Below are 17,686 nucleotides of genomic sequence, written 5' to 3'. Positions count from 1 at the left end.
GAGCACCAGTGTTTTGATAAGACAACACATAACACGTAGGAGTGGGGTTTCGTGTGAGTGCCATGGCAGCAATTATGACGCTGCTGGGTCGAGTTAGTTTGCTCTGAGCATAAAGAACGGACTGATTGCCAGTCATAATATATTAAAGGTCACGCCTAGATCAAATGCTCATTACACTCTAATGTATTCAGAATATAAAGGTAATTATTTCATATCAGGATATTATGGGTCCCCACATCAGTCAGCCAAACTCTTATTAACTTACTTTAATTTCACTTTAATTTACTGCTTATAGGATTTTAATGGGGCAATTAGAGGGTCACTTTCTTGATGTTCAGCAGTCTAAACCCGTTGGAAATCATGAGCTGGTTTGATAATGCCTGCTTTTATATATTACCTACACGGTTAGGACAAGTGATTCTAATAAACACACACGCACACGCACACACACACACACACACAAACACATACACACACACACACACACACACTAGTTTGAAGGCTTCCCACTAAACTAATCAAGCCAATAATGGGATGTGAAAGTCTTAAACAAAATAATTGTACTATGGATAACATCCTCCCAATAAATAATACTTAATACATATTTGAAGTAATAAAAACTTTATTGTGACTACTTCCATTATGCTTAGAATCAAAATCCTTATTTTGAGCTGCTGAATCCCAATTTATAATCGCAGAATCATATCATAATGCTACGATACAAAAATAATCTTTTGGATGATGGATACGTTGCCATCAAAGTTTTTGGTCCGAATGAAAAGTCGCAGACAAATTGCAGAGAGACACGGTGAACACAAGTGGCATGAGACACACAGGCACATCGCCGCGCTGTTTGTCATTTGTCTGCGGAAAAAAAAAAAATACTAAGAAGAAGCATGACGGAGGAGACGTGTTTGTTTACGCGGCCATCGCTCCAGACGGTAGTGAAGTGTGACAGTTACCCAGCCACTATCCACACACATCGTCCCTCACCATGACGTTTAAAAATTGCAAAATGACGATGGAAAGAAGGCCCCCTTGGCCGTGGGGCCGCTGTGGCACTTCAACAAGAAGAAGGAGCGGCGTTTTGGGGATATTGAGGCGTCAAGGACGGATCAGATTTAAGTCAAATATCTCCCAATCGTATCCTCCCCGGCGGATCCAGAGAAATGCAGTGCATTAGGGTGCGTCTTATGGGGGCCAGGGGATATTTATTTTGAAAGAACTGTATTTATATTCAAATCAAATACACGTCTTCGATCGCAAAATCATCCGTAATGACGGAGACGAATGGAGGCACTGCTCTTTTTTTTAAAATTTAGATTTAGATTTAGGGCATTTAGCAGATGCCTTTATCCAAAGCGACGATAAGTACATTTGTCAAAAGAACGTGAAAAAATATAATATATTGTATATATCGCTGTCGGTACAGTAAAGATGTTCATAGAACAAGTGCCAAGAACTTACAGTTGCTAGGTTAACACATTTGCCGTCTACAACACATTTTTCCGTTAAATAAGAAGTACAACTTCTAACATAATGGTTTTATTTCCAAGAGCTTCCTCCTGTAAAGAGAATAATGCTTGTTATGAAACAGTAACTAACTAACTGCGCTGGTTTCCAAGAGTTCACAGGGTACGGATATAATTATTTAGTTAGCAACAAATGAGACTAAATACCCTAAAATACAGATAGTTAGTGCCAGCTCTGATACAAAATAAATAGTTCAGATGGAGAGAGCAAGTGAGCAGAGTGAAAGAGAGAGAGACGGACAAACAGACGGACACAGACTTTGTACAGCGGGCCACTTTCTTAGCTTATAGTCTTGAATAATGAGAAGAGAAGAACATAAAAGAGATGCAAATGAATGAGAGAGAGAGAGAGAGAGAGAGAGAGAGAGAGAGAGAGAGGGAGAGAGAGGGAGAGAGAGAGTGTGAGAATAGCCGTTTGGATGAGGACTGATTGAAAAGGAAAGGGCCCCTTCTGTTTCTCGTCTGATTCATCACATCCTCCCTTTGTCGACTCTCAGCGCCTCGACCTGTCCATGGCTCATCAATACGCCGTCATAAAGGCATTTGTTCCCAATGGGGATGTTCCTGCTTCGAGGCTTTCCTTTGCAATCGCTGGGCCGCACGCCCGTGGCATCTGAAGTGTTTACACAGCACACGGATGTCAAGCGACCTGGGGCTTCGAGGGAAGGGGAGGGATATGTAGTGAGGGAGGGGGAAAAAAGGATGCTTGGCTCACAAGCTTTCATTGCGATGGATCACGTCCATTATGTCATGAGGAGCGCTTCAGACCGGCTGAGGTGCCTGATTTAGTGGACACGGTGGGGGGGGTTATAGTGCAACGGGCGCGTCACACATTTTTGGGCCGAATCCCATTTTTCCATTCCTACTAATATGACACAGGCAAAGAGAGACATTCTACGGCTATTATTCATATTTTGTAGGGCTGACAAGATAAAAGTGAACCTTGACTTTGAAGGCATAGAACCGTTTTACGGAGGAAGATGAAATCGAGACGGACCGCAACAGCAGAAGACCTTGAAAGGAATGCCTAAGGGCATGTGTCCGTGTCCGTCAGGTAACGGTGCTGGACGTGTTTAACGCAAATTTATGTTCAACAAGTGGACCAGCTTGCGAGTGAAACGCAAAACCACTTTTCATCTGTGCAAGAAAAATAAAACGGAGAAACAAGAAGAAACAAAAGCAAAGAAATCCGATACACAAGAGTGCGACAAGCGCACAGTAAACGTTGCACTGTAAATGTGTGATCCGCTGTTTTAGTCCCAGACAAAGGATTTTGCATGCAAAGCTCTGTTGTTGGGTTCAGAGTTGAGTTATTTTACTGTTTTTGTCTTTGTACGACAAATACCTCAAGGGTTCTTATGCTCACATGTACTTTTGCTCTATTTAAAGTAAAGCCGGGTGACAGTATGTGGAATTTTGGTTCTTTTTGAGAAAGAATGTTGTGCAGCTATTGCAAAGGCATGGGCAGATTCAGTGTGCAGGTTGATTGAAAATTCCTTCTGCATGTTTCCATTTCCATGACGACGAGCAAGTCATGGAAAGGCTTTTTCTTACTTGCTACTTATATATATATATATTCTATAATATATGTTACAGAATATATGTATATATAGTTAGAGATAGATAGATAGATAGATAGATAGATAGATAGATAGATAGATAGATAGAGAGATAGAGAGATAGAGAGATAGATAGATAGATAGATAGATAGATAGATAGATAGATAGATAGATAGATAGATAGATAGATAGATAGATAGATAGATAGATAGATAGACAAATAGATAGACAAATAGATGGATGGATAGGATCTGCAACATTGGAACTGTCATCCCAACTATTTGTGATTGTATTAGCACTGCAGACAGAAACAGACAGAAACCAAAAGCATTGTCAAATAAAAACAAAAGAAGGCTCTTGAACGTGAAAGCGAACGTGGCACAGCGCACATTGACTGAGCTTCTTCCGATCATAATAGCAATCTCAATCCTCACCCTCGAGACGGCGGAAACATCCATTTCCCCTCTGGTTGTCTTCGGCTCTCCACGCCTATCCTTGGAGATGGGGTCTCATTCTCCGGCGCCCGCCACCGTGACATTGAGAGGGACCTCTAATCAAAACATTTGTCTTTCTCCCTGGCCCCTCTGCGGCCCACTGGATCAGAGCTGACACCAAAGGGAGACATATTTGTCCCAATCAGGCCCCCTTCCACCACCGCCCCTCTATCTTTGTCTCTGTCTGTCTTCTCCTGAGCGTCAGAGGATGTCGGGGTGGGGGCCCACTGATGAATCCGCCACTTAGCATTGATCCGGAGGAACGGTTGAATCGCCGGGGCCGCCGGCCGGCTAAACGCAGAAATTTATGCGCTGGGCGAATGCGGTTGCTCCACGTTTATTTCGTGGGGTTTTATCGCCGGGGACGTATAGGAGTCTGACGCATGCCATGACAACTTAGCGAGTCCCTCGCACGGCGAGTGAACACGGCGCGTGCAGTCCATGAGATTGCTTCACAGATTTGGCCACGTTTAAGAGCAGACCCAGGGATGACGTAGTGACCCACTCCTGATGGACGAAGAACCAGGGAACAAAGCGCCGTGCCCGACGCAGACAAGAGAAGGTGCAGTGTGGTGTCCCCGTTGTCACCATGACCACCTGGCCTGTGCGTGTGGAAGTGCCATCACAGAGGTGATGACGACATTAGTGCATTATTGAACCACTTTGAGTGTGCGTCTGTGGGGGTGTGGTTGTGTGTGTGTGTCTGTATCTGTGTATGTGGAAATGCGAGGAAGACGACTAGGGCTAGCTCGCTGTCAGACAGGATAAAGTGTTGATACAGGACTAGGGGAGTAAAACCAGTTTTATTTTTTTTCTTATATCGAGGTGTGCAGGAGTCCGCAGACGTGTGATAAGAGACCTAAGTTGAAAAACACATTAAACCACACCTCTACTAAGAGGAGACTGTAGAGACGGGAATGGAGAGATCATTTCGCGGTGGAGGAGCCACTGCCATACTTCACCGGGGGAAAGCCATTTGCGCCTCAAGTATACATTCCACTTTTAAGTGCATATAAGCCACTAAACCGGTACTCACTGCAGTAATTTCATTTGCTCCGCCACAGACTTCCTTTAAAATACACCCTGAAACAGTCAAAAAAGAACGTAACATCGGATAGATGGATGGATGCCCAGACAGACCGGCTGACATTGAGACTAAGAGACATAGATGGAGGATATACAGAGAGGCAGACGGAGAGATAACAACAGATAGGTAGCAGTCGTCACCTTTTCAACCACCGCATGGTACCACAAAACCCTTTCCCATTGGACTAATTTCCTTTAATGCCTCCTTGTACACAATACCATTCTCAGAAAAATCTCTCAATCAAAATTTAATTTGCATTTCAAAGTAGCACTTTGCAGTTACGGTGGGGACATAAAATCACATCTGCCACCGAATAAATAGATGGGAATTCAAATTGGTGTAAAAACAGATGATAAAAAAGATAGGGCTGGCAAAGAATGTCTTATTTTATGTCCTTTACACTATATTAGCAGATGTCATAAAAGTGCACAGATGTGTTCGATTCTATTATAGCATTTAGGGGGGCTTAGGGCAGTAATAGAAATTTGAGGGTAATGGCAGGCTAGGTTTTTAACAAACGTTTTGGGCCAACAAAAAAAAGAGAAACAAGAGAAAACTAAGCCTCAGCACAGAGCCAATTCTCAAATGTACTCCAGTGCATCACATACTCTGAGGCAAGCCCCGAAACATGACATTTGACCTTCAACCATACCAAGATATGTAAAAACAAACTTCTAAGTTTCTCCAGCTAACAATGGATAATATATTTTCAGTTCCTGAGGCACTGTTGCATTTACAGTACATCTCTATAGGGACACACTCCTTGTCTCTTTCCAGAACGCGCCAAAGCCCACCTTGTCCTGTAACTATCACTGCTCAAGCGGCAGAGCAGACCTTTAGCTGCATTCATAGACGGCGGCCATTGTTAAAGGGTATCAATGATCCAAGGAGCACGCCAGGTATTGACTCGGGCAGATCACTGGAGGGATTCTGATGCCGGGGCTCAGGTACCGCTCATCTCAGGTTACACTCCCAGTGTGCTCACAGCCTCCCCTAAGGACCCATCCAAACTCCACACCCTGGCAAGTCAGATTGTGCAGACGTGAGTAAGTCTTGTTCGAGACTGCTCCCCCAACCCCCACCGCCCCCCACTATCCCCCATACCCCCCTGCTTCAGTTCCCCGCCTCTTGAACTTTTCATTGCCCTAAGCGTCGCCTAGGGCCATAATTCAGCACTCGATAGTCTGCGAGCTTTGAAACGGTTTCATCACCACCTCCACCACAACCACCCTCGGTAGCACCCTACTGCTACACCAACTCTACTATTCTTTGGGGCTTCAATTTGTGAAATCCCCTTTTGTTTTTTTTGGGCTAGGCTCATTACGATGCTGTGCGACTGGTTGAATCAATAGCTACACCGGATACTCACACTCACTCACTCTCTCTCTCTCTCTCTCTCTCTCTCTCTCTCTCTCTCTCTCTCTCTCTCTCTCTCTCTCTCTATCTATCTCTCTCTCGGCTCACAATTGTGCCTCCGTCAGTGGTCACAGTGAGTTCAGCTGGTTGCTGGTTTGACTAACGATACTGACACGGTGGTACAAAGGGCTGCTCCCCCTGTGAGCTGCATGCAGTAACAAGCTAGTCTTGGTAGGTGTTTCTCATCACATCCAGACACAAGGATAGGAGTCAGAAACTCCTGCTGCTGGTGCTGCTTAGGTCTCCTACTACACCCACGGACTTCCCTTGTTCTCTGAGAACAGGAGAAACCAGGGAGAAGGGGAGGGAGAGAGCGAGAAAGGGGAGAGGGATGGAGAGGGAGGGAGGGATGGAAAGGGGGAGGAAGGGAGGGAGGGCACCATGGCGAAAACACCACGTCCTGTTTTTTGACCTGGGGTAGATCCGGGAATGGTTTGGTGCATTAATTAAAGAGAGCTCATTGGGAATTTTAGAATGTTAGAGGGGCGCAATATTGGCTGCAAGAAAGACAGTCATGGAGAGCTAAAAAATAGAAAAAACCTGTTCCATGTAGCAGGCAGGGCCTCTGGAGACCGGCTTCTCCTCATTATATCACAAGGAGCTTCACTTGGAACCATGAGCCGAGTAAACCTCTCCCCCACCATTTCACCCATTTATCTAGAGTCTATCGGGGGTCAGTGTGGGGGCTCGTCTTGGAACAGTTCAAGCAGTGTCAACATTGAGTGTGAACTAATTAGTGACCCTTTGTGAGAAGCATCCGTTGGCTACTGAGCTGTTTCCACCGTCTCCTCGCGGCCTCTCTTACGGTGGCTCTTTGCCTGGCCGGTGAACTGTACTGCAACCCTGCCGCTCTCCGAGCTAGAGACTGGAACCCCCCTTCACCGCTATCAGTTGGGTTGGTGTGAGCTATTGTAACACTGCCGGGCATGATGCCAGCTCTCACAGCTGCAAGTGGGCTGAAACAGCACCACACACAAACACACACACACACACGCACACAACTACAAACACACACACACACACACACACACACACACACACACACACACACAACTGCAAACACTCCCTTAGGCCCTCGATCTCATACACACATATACACACACACACATACACACTCACACACAATCATACATGCACTCAAATGCCATGCAGACCATGTAGCCGTTAATGGAGATAATGTTGCTGTATGTAAAAGGTCAGGTCAAGGGGGGATTAGAATAACCGACCTGTCCTGACAACATGACCTTTAGCGATGCTAATCTTCACAGGAAAGTCTCCGCATGACACCTCTCCCGGAGCCTGCCTACGTTTGCCTTCCTCTTCACACCACTGTCAGGGGAACCGGGTTTTGAATGCTTTAAATATGATTTATTATTCAAAGCCCAGCAGGACGGAGGGCCGGTGTTTCAGCAGGCTTTAACTTTGTTCCAGTCAATTTGAATGACTGCGTTGGGCGAGAGCATGGCCCCTTTAGGTGAGTAACACGCCAAATGCCTCCGCCGCCATCCCCCTCCTCTTTGTGGGTGATCACTAGCATGAGAACATCTGTGGGGTGTGTGACTCTGTGAGCTTGTGCTTATTTTTAGGTATGAGTAGGTGAGAATTAACAAGTGCTGCCATGATTAACTCTTAGATTAAGCACATGCAGAATACCTCCCACATTTCCCTATCGAGGAATGTTTTTAATGTCACGACCCCCCCCACACACACACCACACACACATTAAAACACGAACACACATATGTCCCACACACACACACACACACACACACACACACACACACACATCTCAACCCACACCCTCACAAAAACACTGCTCCTACACACACATACACACACCTAATGAGCATTCCATTTGACTCCAGGAATCTATCTTACCTCAGGCTTTATCTCACTCAATCACTCACTGAGTCACAGACAAACACACACACACACACACACACACACACACACACACACACACACACACACACACACACACACACACACACACACACACACACACACACACAAAACAATACTTATTTTCTCCACATCTGCACTGCACTACTATTTTCAAAGCGTTCTTGTCTCTTTACTCTTGATTTGGGGGATGGATCACAGAGACGGTACAGACATAGAAACTTGTCAGGAGCGATCATCATTCCCCTCGGTCAATGCTCGATTCTTAGCCAAACACACGGGTCTGGGGAGTGGAGTCGGTTGGACTCACTGTGTTATGCTCAATCGGTCCCTGTACGTCCCTCGCCATATGGACCGATCTGAACACAATTTTAAAAAGCTTTTTTAGATAGTGATATTCTAGATCTTTAGAAATTCTTTAAAAATAAGAACCTGTTCCATGTAGCGGGCAGGGCCACCCTGGAGACCAGCTACTCCTCATTATATCACAAGGAGCTTCGCCTGGAACCATGAGCCGAGAAAACCTCTCATCCACCATTTCACCCACTTATCTTGTGGGTCTATCGGGATCAGCGTGCAGGCTTGTCTTCTGAAATTAAAATCTTTTGATAAAAAAAGCGTTTATTAATGTAGATTCAAGATATGTACATCATTATGTCCGTACATCGTGGCCAAAGACCGTCAAACCATTTAATTTTCTTAAGCCACTGTTTTTAGATACAGTATATTGGTTTATAGAGTGGTAAAATTTTCCCTTTTTACGCATGACATAGCATCAAGTAGACGTAAGCTGGACCATCATCTTCTTGCTGCCACAGCAAGATAGCCACCATAAGAGCGTCTTGCGAGGGAATATTGGGACCGCTTGCAGGTGGTGAATTAAGTGTGTCAAGCGCAAAGGGACATGCGATGACAGGTGCAGACAAGGTGAAGCATGCCCAGGAGAGCGGCTTTAGCATTAAAGCATCCACATTAAGACCCACTAAACACAACAAGCCTGATATTTTAAAGTGTCTCTCTTTAAAGGTCTGTTACACCTACTTCGCCGTACCGAAGGAGCTAAATACATGTTGTCTAATACATGTTTTGGTATGAGTAGGTAAGAATTAACAAGTGCTGCCACGATTAGCTCCTAGATATAGCACATGCAGAATACCTCCCACAACTCCCGATCGAGAATATTTTTTAATGTCACGACCCCCCCCCGCACACACACACACACGCACACACACACACACACACACACACACACACACACACACACACACACACACACACACACACACACACACACACATACACACACACACACACACACACACACACACACACACACACACACACACACACACACACACACCAAAACACAAACACACACATATGTCACAAACACACACACAGATGCAGCACACTAAAGCCAACTATGCCCTGCAGCGAGTGCTATATAACCAAGGGGCACGTATATACCAACTGTCGGATCTAGCGTTCCACAAGAGCAGATGTGTTGATGTACACAAACATATGTTTGCATGTAAATGCCTTCTTTGCAGGGACAGAGGGCAGATAGATTACATCTATTTTCAGTTTTTTGGACAGTTACCTAACAGAGAGCTCCATACGAGTGATACATTTTCATTAGTTCATCGGTCTGGGGGATACAACGGGAAGATAAAGCGCGGAGCAGAGCTGTTGATCATTCCCGGTTATCTGTCAGCGGCTGCCTCATCCGGGGGCATTCAAATCTCACTCTTCATGTGGTTTTATTTAGGTGATTCCTCAACCACAGGCTCCCTTATTACGTTGTAGGGCTAAACAGCATGCATTTTCCGCACTTGTCTAGTCTGTTCGTCTTTCTGGCAAAATAATGAAGAGATTGGATACAGTCAGTTGAAGAATGCGTGGATACATTTATCTTTGAACAAGTCCGTTTTTGAATATACCTCTCAAGTATTGTGATTCATTTTATTCCGTGCCACCTCGTTTCATGTTCTCCTCTACCTTCGAAGCGGTCTTTATTATCCCTTCTTACCCTTTTTTTTTGTTTCATGTTCATGTCAGTGTTTGTGTTTTCAAATCGGTTGATCTGGTGTAAATGATTCCCGTTTCTGTTTTATCTTTGTCTTCGCCTCTGCCACTCTCTCTCCCATGTGAAGAAAGTCTGCATCCCTCTGGTCACCGGGGCTGAGAACATTTTCATTATGAGATGGATCAAGGGGCTACCCTCTCTGTGGCTGCTCCCTGCATCTCCTCTAATGAGCACTCTGTAGCCTAGCAAACAGACTTAACCACCAAACCTCTCGTCTATGTTTCTCTTATCTCCGCCAACTGATCTCTGACCGGGGAAAGGGAATCAGACGCATTTTGATTCTGCTTGGCTTACAAGTGACAGCAAATGCCGAAAAATGAAGAAACATTTAAACACAAAGCACTTGAATGAAACAGAAAAATAACTAGCACAAATTGGCAAACTGGAGACATCACGTAAAACATTAATAGAAATCCATGAGCTTGTTTTCATTTTTTTTATCCTGATTATATGAAGGCCTATCTCCCTCTGAGGGGACGTGTGTGCGTGTTTGAGAAAGCCTGTGTGAAAAATAATAAGTTCGATGTATTAATATAATGGAAATTAACAGATGGTCGTGCGATACGAGTTTGCGGTACCGTGTGAAATAGTTGCCACACTGTCACACTGTGCCACAATGTGAAGCAAAGGAATTGTAATTATAATATGTTACCCTTTTTAACCTGGCTGAATACATTTATGTTATTGACTGAAGGATATTCTTCAGGGTTACTGGGCATCCAAATACTGGGTATACCCAACTCAACCTTCATGTGAATGATTTAAAGGAAACATGTACGAAATGCATCAGGGGACGTTAGTCGAAAGACTGAAAAAACAGAGTGGTCGGAGTCAACAGTGGTTAAGCGCAGAAGGTCGGCGTGAGTCCGCCGTGGCTTTTCAACGCTGGGCTGTGTGCTACAGGGGAGCTACGTACGAGCCAGCCATAATTTAGTCATTAGAACAGAGGCGTTGGGATGTCAGGGCAACGGGAAACCACAGAGGGAGATGGAAAAAGCTCTCTGGGGGCTGGGGGCGAGAGAGACTTATAGAGACAGACAAAGAGGCAGAGAGAGAGAGAGCGGGAGAGAGAGAGAGAGTCAGAGAGAGAGAAAGAGAGTCAGAGAGAGAGAGAGAGAGAGATTCTCCCTTTGTCTTCGCCATTGAGAGGAAGGACCTCATTAGGAGCCCAGGCTTATCATTAACGCAACGATTAAAGTCATCTCTGCCTAGCAAGACGTGAGTACGCCACAGTGAAGCGGTTGAGACATAGCCAGACACTGAGTTGCCCCCATCCTCCCCCCCCAGCCCCCAGTATGTCAATCTGCCCCCAGTGCAAGAGCACTTGGCTGGGACCACACATAGTAGAGGCAGTGTCTCCCCAAGCCCACACATTCCCCTTACACACACACACACACACGGAATGAACACCCCCGCACACTCCTTCACACCCTCACTGGGGCAATCCGTCATGTTGCCCTAATGTGTTTAGTTGCTCCACACGAGGGCGATGGATTTTGAATGAAATCATAAAGGACACTTACATAGCCGTTAGATGGAAGAGAGGCTCCCATATATCACATAACATCCCACGTCCCATCTACCCTACATGCACACACACACAGAAACACACAGACGCACACACACACACACGCACGCACACAGACACACGCGCATGCACACACACACACGCACGCACACACACAAACACACACGCATGCACAAACAAACACACAGACACACACAAACACACCCAGCCTCCCACACTGTGAATTTATTTCCTGGTAATGAGTCAAGCCTTATGCTTTGATAAATGTTTGATCTCGGCCATCTCGTTCTCTCATGGCTTCATGAGCATGTGTAATAATGGGAATGGCAAGACAATGCGGCGGCCATGTTACCGCTGGAGACGCTGCTGTTGATAGTTATTCAACTCATTCTCCATGTATTTATCTCTCAAACGCATGCTTCCAGAGCTGTGAGGCCTAGCTGCCCCTGCTTTGTACATTCACTAAGCCAACACACAAATAGCTTGGAAGAGTTAGTTGTCGAAAGAAATCGCTTTTGCTGTGATCTTGCTGTGAATCCACTTAAGCTCCGGCCGTGGACTCTTCCCTGGGAAGTTGAATACTTTGTTTTCTTTCTGGCCAAAGAGTTTTCTAAACCATTTGTTAACCTCTAGTGTGTGTGTGTGTGTGTGTGTGTGTGTGTGTGTGTCTGTGTGTGTGTGTGTGTGTGTGTGTGTGTGTGTGCGTGCGTGCGTGCGTTTGGGGACCAGAATAGTCACTCGGCAGGAGAATAGAAATGAGATAAGAGATGAAAAAAATGATTCTGTATGGGTAAGAATTGGAGAGAGAGAGAGAGAGAGAGAGAGAGAGAGAGAGAGAGAGAGAGAGAGAGAGAGAGAGAGAGAGAAGTCAGAGTGTTCTTAAGTAACTATGTGACCTGGCGTTTGGCCAGAAGAATGCCAGGCTGATAAATGAGTGCATAAAAAAGAGATGCAGAGATTTCACTCAACTGGAGCAGAGTGAAAGAGACACAGGGATGGAGAACGGACTGTTTGGACACCTCTGGCTGGAATCCCTGGCCCATTATGGTCTGGATTCGACTTCACATGCCATTAGAGGCAGTGCAAATCAGCAATTAGGATCACAAATGTAGAAATGTCAGCTATTACCTGGAGCAAGTCGAGCCCCAACAAAGAGCACTGTGCCACAGCCAGGATTCAGCCAACACACACAAACACAGACACACACACAGACACTCACAGACACACACAGACACACACACACACACACACACCAGACACACATACACACACCAGACACCCACGCACACACACATGCACACACAAACCCACACACAGATGAATGCAGGGTTCTCAAGCTTTGAACTGAGTTCAGAGAGAGATTTTGTCGGGGGGGGGGGGGGGGGGGGGGGTATATTTACATGTGACTGCATACAAATGTGTCCACAGACATGGTGACTAATGTATGATAGTAAGCATTATTGGCCCTTAACACTAATATTTAGAAACAACACTGCCTCAAAAGGCTATTGGCTTAAGCAACACCAGTAGAGGCATATACTTTCCCCTGAACTTTAAAACGTTGCAAACATGCAAAAACATAATTATATATTTATGTGCCATTCAGTCCAGTGCTTAAAATATATCTGGCATTCAGTAGGCCAATGCTGTGGTAAACTGTGTAAAGTATGACCAACTGTTTCTTTCTGTTCAATATATAGAACTTTATCAATCCCCTGTAGGCGAAATTTGTTAATGTTTGTCCCTATAAAACAATAATGGTAAAAAAATAAATATAAAACATGACGGTAACTAAGTAAGTCAAACCGTACTCACTTCCACCAATGCACAGCGAACAGAACTGAGTAGGGGAGGGCGTAGCCTAACTAGTTTGTGAACGACCCAGAGAAACGCAATGCAAATTCAATGTGAACATGTATGAGGCTATCATAAAATCCCGGACGATTTCGAAATTCCGCCACACATTTTTTTAAATGTGTCTCAAAAAGAGGGCATGTCCGGGCAAAAGAGGACGTCTGGTTACCCTATGTATGGGAAACCCATTTGATTCCTACCTGTTCCATTGTTAAATAGCGGCCCAAATTGGTGGGCGCTATCCTGGTAATTTCTCTGCGTGAGAAATACGAAGTGTGGTGTGTGAGCGTGTGCATGGGTTGAATTGCGTGTGTCTCACGCTGAATGCGTGAGACACACACAATTCTAGCCCTGTGAATGTGTGAACGAATGTGTGGCTTCTCAAACAAAGAGGGAGGGGCCTCACATAGCTGAATTGCTGGGGTCCTCGAAAGAGTCATTTAGGGATTTTAAGCGCAAAAGTTGACATCCCCTGACATCTTTCACATTCATTTTGCAGCATCTGCCAAATATGTTGTATGTGTGTGTGAGTATGTGTGCGTGCGTGTGTGAGTGTGGACATGGCTTCCCTGACAGAGGCGGGGCCCGGTGCCAGACAGCGGGCGGAGAGGAACGGACAGGACAGCCAAGGAAGGAAAGATGGAAAGCAAAGGAAGGAAAGATGGCACAAACTGAGTAATGGGGGGAAACAGGCCACTCTTCGGGGCTGTCAGCCGATTGGCCTAATTATGCAACCACCCAAACAGGGGCCTGTCTAATCTGCTGGCACAATGGGCACTCAGATTCCATGCTAAGTTCCAGCACACACACACACACACACACACACACACACACACACACACACACACACACACACACACACACACACACACACACACACACACACACACACACACACAGAGTCATGCGCTCACAGTACAAATGCACACATGTGCACTCGCACGTACGCATGCACGCACGCACACACACACACACACATTTTGACACAGCCGCCCCTTTTGGCAGAATCACCTCCCGGCCGTGAGCCAGAAGAGGCAGTGCATCACGGGGGGGGGGGGGGGCACAGGAGGGGAAATTTACACAAGTGCGATAAGATCGAATAGGAACACACAGTGGCCTAGATCCCCTGTCTGTCTAAGTGTTGGCCTGCCAGTATGAAGCATGGGGTGCCATGACCCGGGGAAATGGAAGCCTCGGCCCCCCTTTCCCCCCCTGCCGGCCCCCATCAGCGGCCCCGTGCCCATGCCCTCTAGAGATGTGCTTACTGTAATGCACGTTATCTAACCAAACAGCTACATTAACCAGGGTGAAGGAGGGGGGAGGAGAGAGCTGCGTATCGGCACACATGTGTATGTTGTACCGGGGGTGTGTGTTTCAGCAGGCCTGGGGTGGGACATTAATATCCGATGCTGACAACAGCGGGGATAGAGCATGCGGCAGAGCAGAGGGGTTGGCAGTGTTTTTTCGGAGAAGGGGGGCCACACTCCAATCTGATTTGCTTAGTTATTAGAGACGTGTGTGGGCGCGCTGTGTGTTTTCACTATTTAGTCTTTATTGTTGTCGTTTCTTTTACTTGGAAACATATAAATACCATATGTGCTGGGTTCAAACTGGGAAGAAAACGCACACCCACACATACGCCCTCCAGAGGTCCCCACTGCGTACGGCAACAAGGAATTTAGGTGTGCAATAGGTTTTACCCAAAGCTAGTTCCCCGAAGATCAGGTGACGAGTAAAGCCTGCGGCGGGAGTGGAAGGTCCCCCCCGTTAAGAAAGGAAGCCAAGCGGTGGCGCCGCGAGGCTAGTTTGCTAGCAGGATGGTCGCTGCCCGGCTGGACATATGGGCATACAGACAACAGGGGTTCGCGGGTTCAGGCGCAAAATAAATGGAAGCAGAAATATCAAGGCTTAATTAATTCTCCCTTGAGATCTTTTGAAAGACGGCCAACCTTTGCTTCTGATTTTTTGGACCCATGTAGCATCATTATTTGTTTGGTCCTGATGTGATTATCCGCGTGTGTGGGTGTTTGTGTGTTTTTGGCATGTGTTTATGTATGTGTGTATTTTGTGTAACGGCATATTTTTGCATGTGGTGTGGGTATATGTGCACATGCACGTCTGCATGTGTGTGTGCGTGTGCGCGTCCGTAGCTGAAATATTCCCGTTCTTCCACGAGCACGCGCACAAAGAGCGTAAGCCGTAAAGAACTTGTCACAGTTTAGGAGGCAAGGCAAAGGGGAAAATGAATAGTTTGTTGACTGGGTGTCTCCATCTTCTACCTCCTACAGACCCCCCTCTCCTAAGCCCCATCCCTCCCTCCGTCTTCCCTGACATGACAGATGTATCCTCGTTTACGTAACAGAAATGTGGGAGACGGGGGGCTGGGAGAGGCTGGCGTTGCCGTGGACGACGAGGGCAGACAAGCGTGCCGCTGAAGGCAGCGTCTCACCGCGTACGGGAAGAGATTTTAGCCCGGGCTTGGCAGGCCGCGGAGGCTGCAACCCACGTAGCCGTGACAGGCGTGGCAGGAGTGGGGAAAATAAAGAGAAAAAGGGGGTGGGGGGGGGGGGGGGGGAGGCTTACGCCATCTCCCAAGATTGGGTGAGGCTTACGCCATCTCCCAAGATATAAAAGAATGAGTCTCTCCCTCGCTCTCTCTTTCTCTCTCTCTCTCTCTCTCTCTCTCTCTCTCTCTCCATATATACCTCTCTCTCTATTTCTGCCTTTGTCTCTCTATCTCTATTTCTGCCTTTGTCTCTCTCTCTCTATTTCTGCCTTTGTCTCTCTCTTTATTTCTGCCTTTGTCTCTCTCTCTCTCTCTCTCTCTCTCTCTCTCTGCTTTTGTCTCTATCTTACCTCTCTCTCTACTTTACATAGAAATCCAGCTGAGTAAGCATAGTTGCCTTGTACCTCCACCATACTTGAGTTTTGCTTTCTAGATCCCCTCACACACACACACACTATAGCAAACACAATAACGTACACCCACAAACACAAGTCTGCACACATGCAAATATGGGCATCAACACACAGACACCGCTCACACACACACACACACACACACACACGCACACACACACACACACACACACACACACACACACACACACACACACACACACACACACAAACACTTGAGCACAACACACACCTCAGCCTTTCAAATTTGGGCCATTTGTGCAATTCCGGGCGGGTTTATGTGCTGCTATATTTCAGCACTGTGCAGCCTGGTGACAGAGCCTCTCTAAATGTCCTGAAAAGCCCTCATCTTTAACCCTAAAGCATAAAAAAATATATAAAACATTCACAGAAGAAGTCTGTGCCAGGGTGGGAGTGAGTAAACTAAGCCAAAAGGCTTGGCTGCTATCGCGTAGCAGGGCTTTGTATGCTAATGAAACTCGACAGATAAGCAAAAAAGCGCGACGGGGAAGGCAGCATTAAATCAGGCCTTCCGCTAGCATTAAAGAATCATAATAATGGAGAACAGCGAGGCGTCGGTGCTTATTGATGTGTCTTTTATGACATGCCTTTGTGGGAGCGTGTGGGACGTTAATGCCTGCCCTGTGGCATGGTGGCGACGGGATCTGAAACCGGGGACGCTCGCTCGCTTATTTGGATAAGCAAAGAGGGGAGAGAGAAGCGGAAAGAAAGAGAAATAGGACAGGGTGTCAGAAAGCGAACACCGCGATCATTTTCTAAATCCACTTTGGTTTCAGCGACACTTTGGGAACATATGCCATCGACGGCGCGCCCGCTCCTCATCTCTATTATTTCTCTCAGGTTTATTATGGACGCCCGTGTGAATGGGCTCGGGGAGACATTGTGCGGATTGAGGGGGGGGCAGAGCGGCTGGGTTAAATAATACTAATGAAGTTTGGCTTGGAAGGAGGGGGAAAGATTATATTGGAACCGTTCCTCTGTTCCACTCGCCCATGACCTGATTGCAGTGCAGATGCCCCCCATCTCCCCATCCCCCCAATCCAACCCCACCACAGCCATCCCTCCACCACCACCACCACCTCCACCACCACCACCTCCACCACCATCATTTGCCCTGTTGGCAGCACTTTCGCCGCCCATATGCTGTGGAGTGGATGGGCAATAAGGGACTCTTATCTGGCCTCTTGGAGCGGGTCAGCCGAACGGGGCCCTTCTGCCCTGGGCCCTCTGCCCAGGGGCCGGCCGTCTAGGGACCTGCTTACTCTGCGCGCCGTTGTCATGGATGTAA

Source organism: Pollachius pollachius (genome assembly GCF_949987615.1).
Source record: "Pollachius pollachius genome assembly, chromosome: 3".
Lineage (NCBI taxonomy): Eukaryota > Metazoa > Chordata > Actinopteri > Gadiformes > Gadidae > Pollachius > Pollachius pollachius.
Note: the sequence above shows the minus strand (reverse complement) of the source record.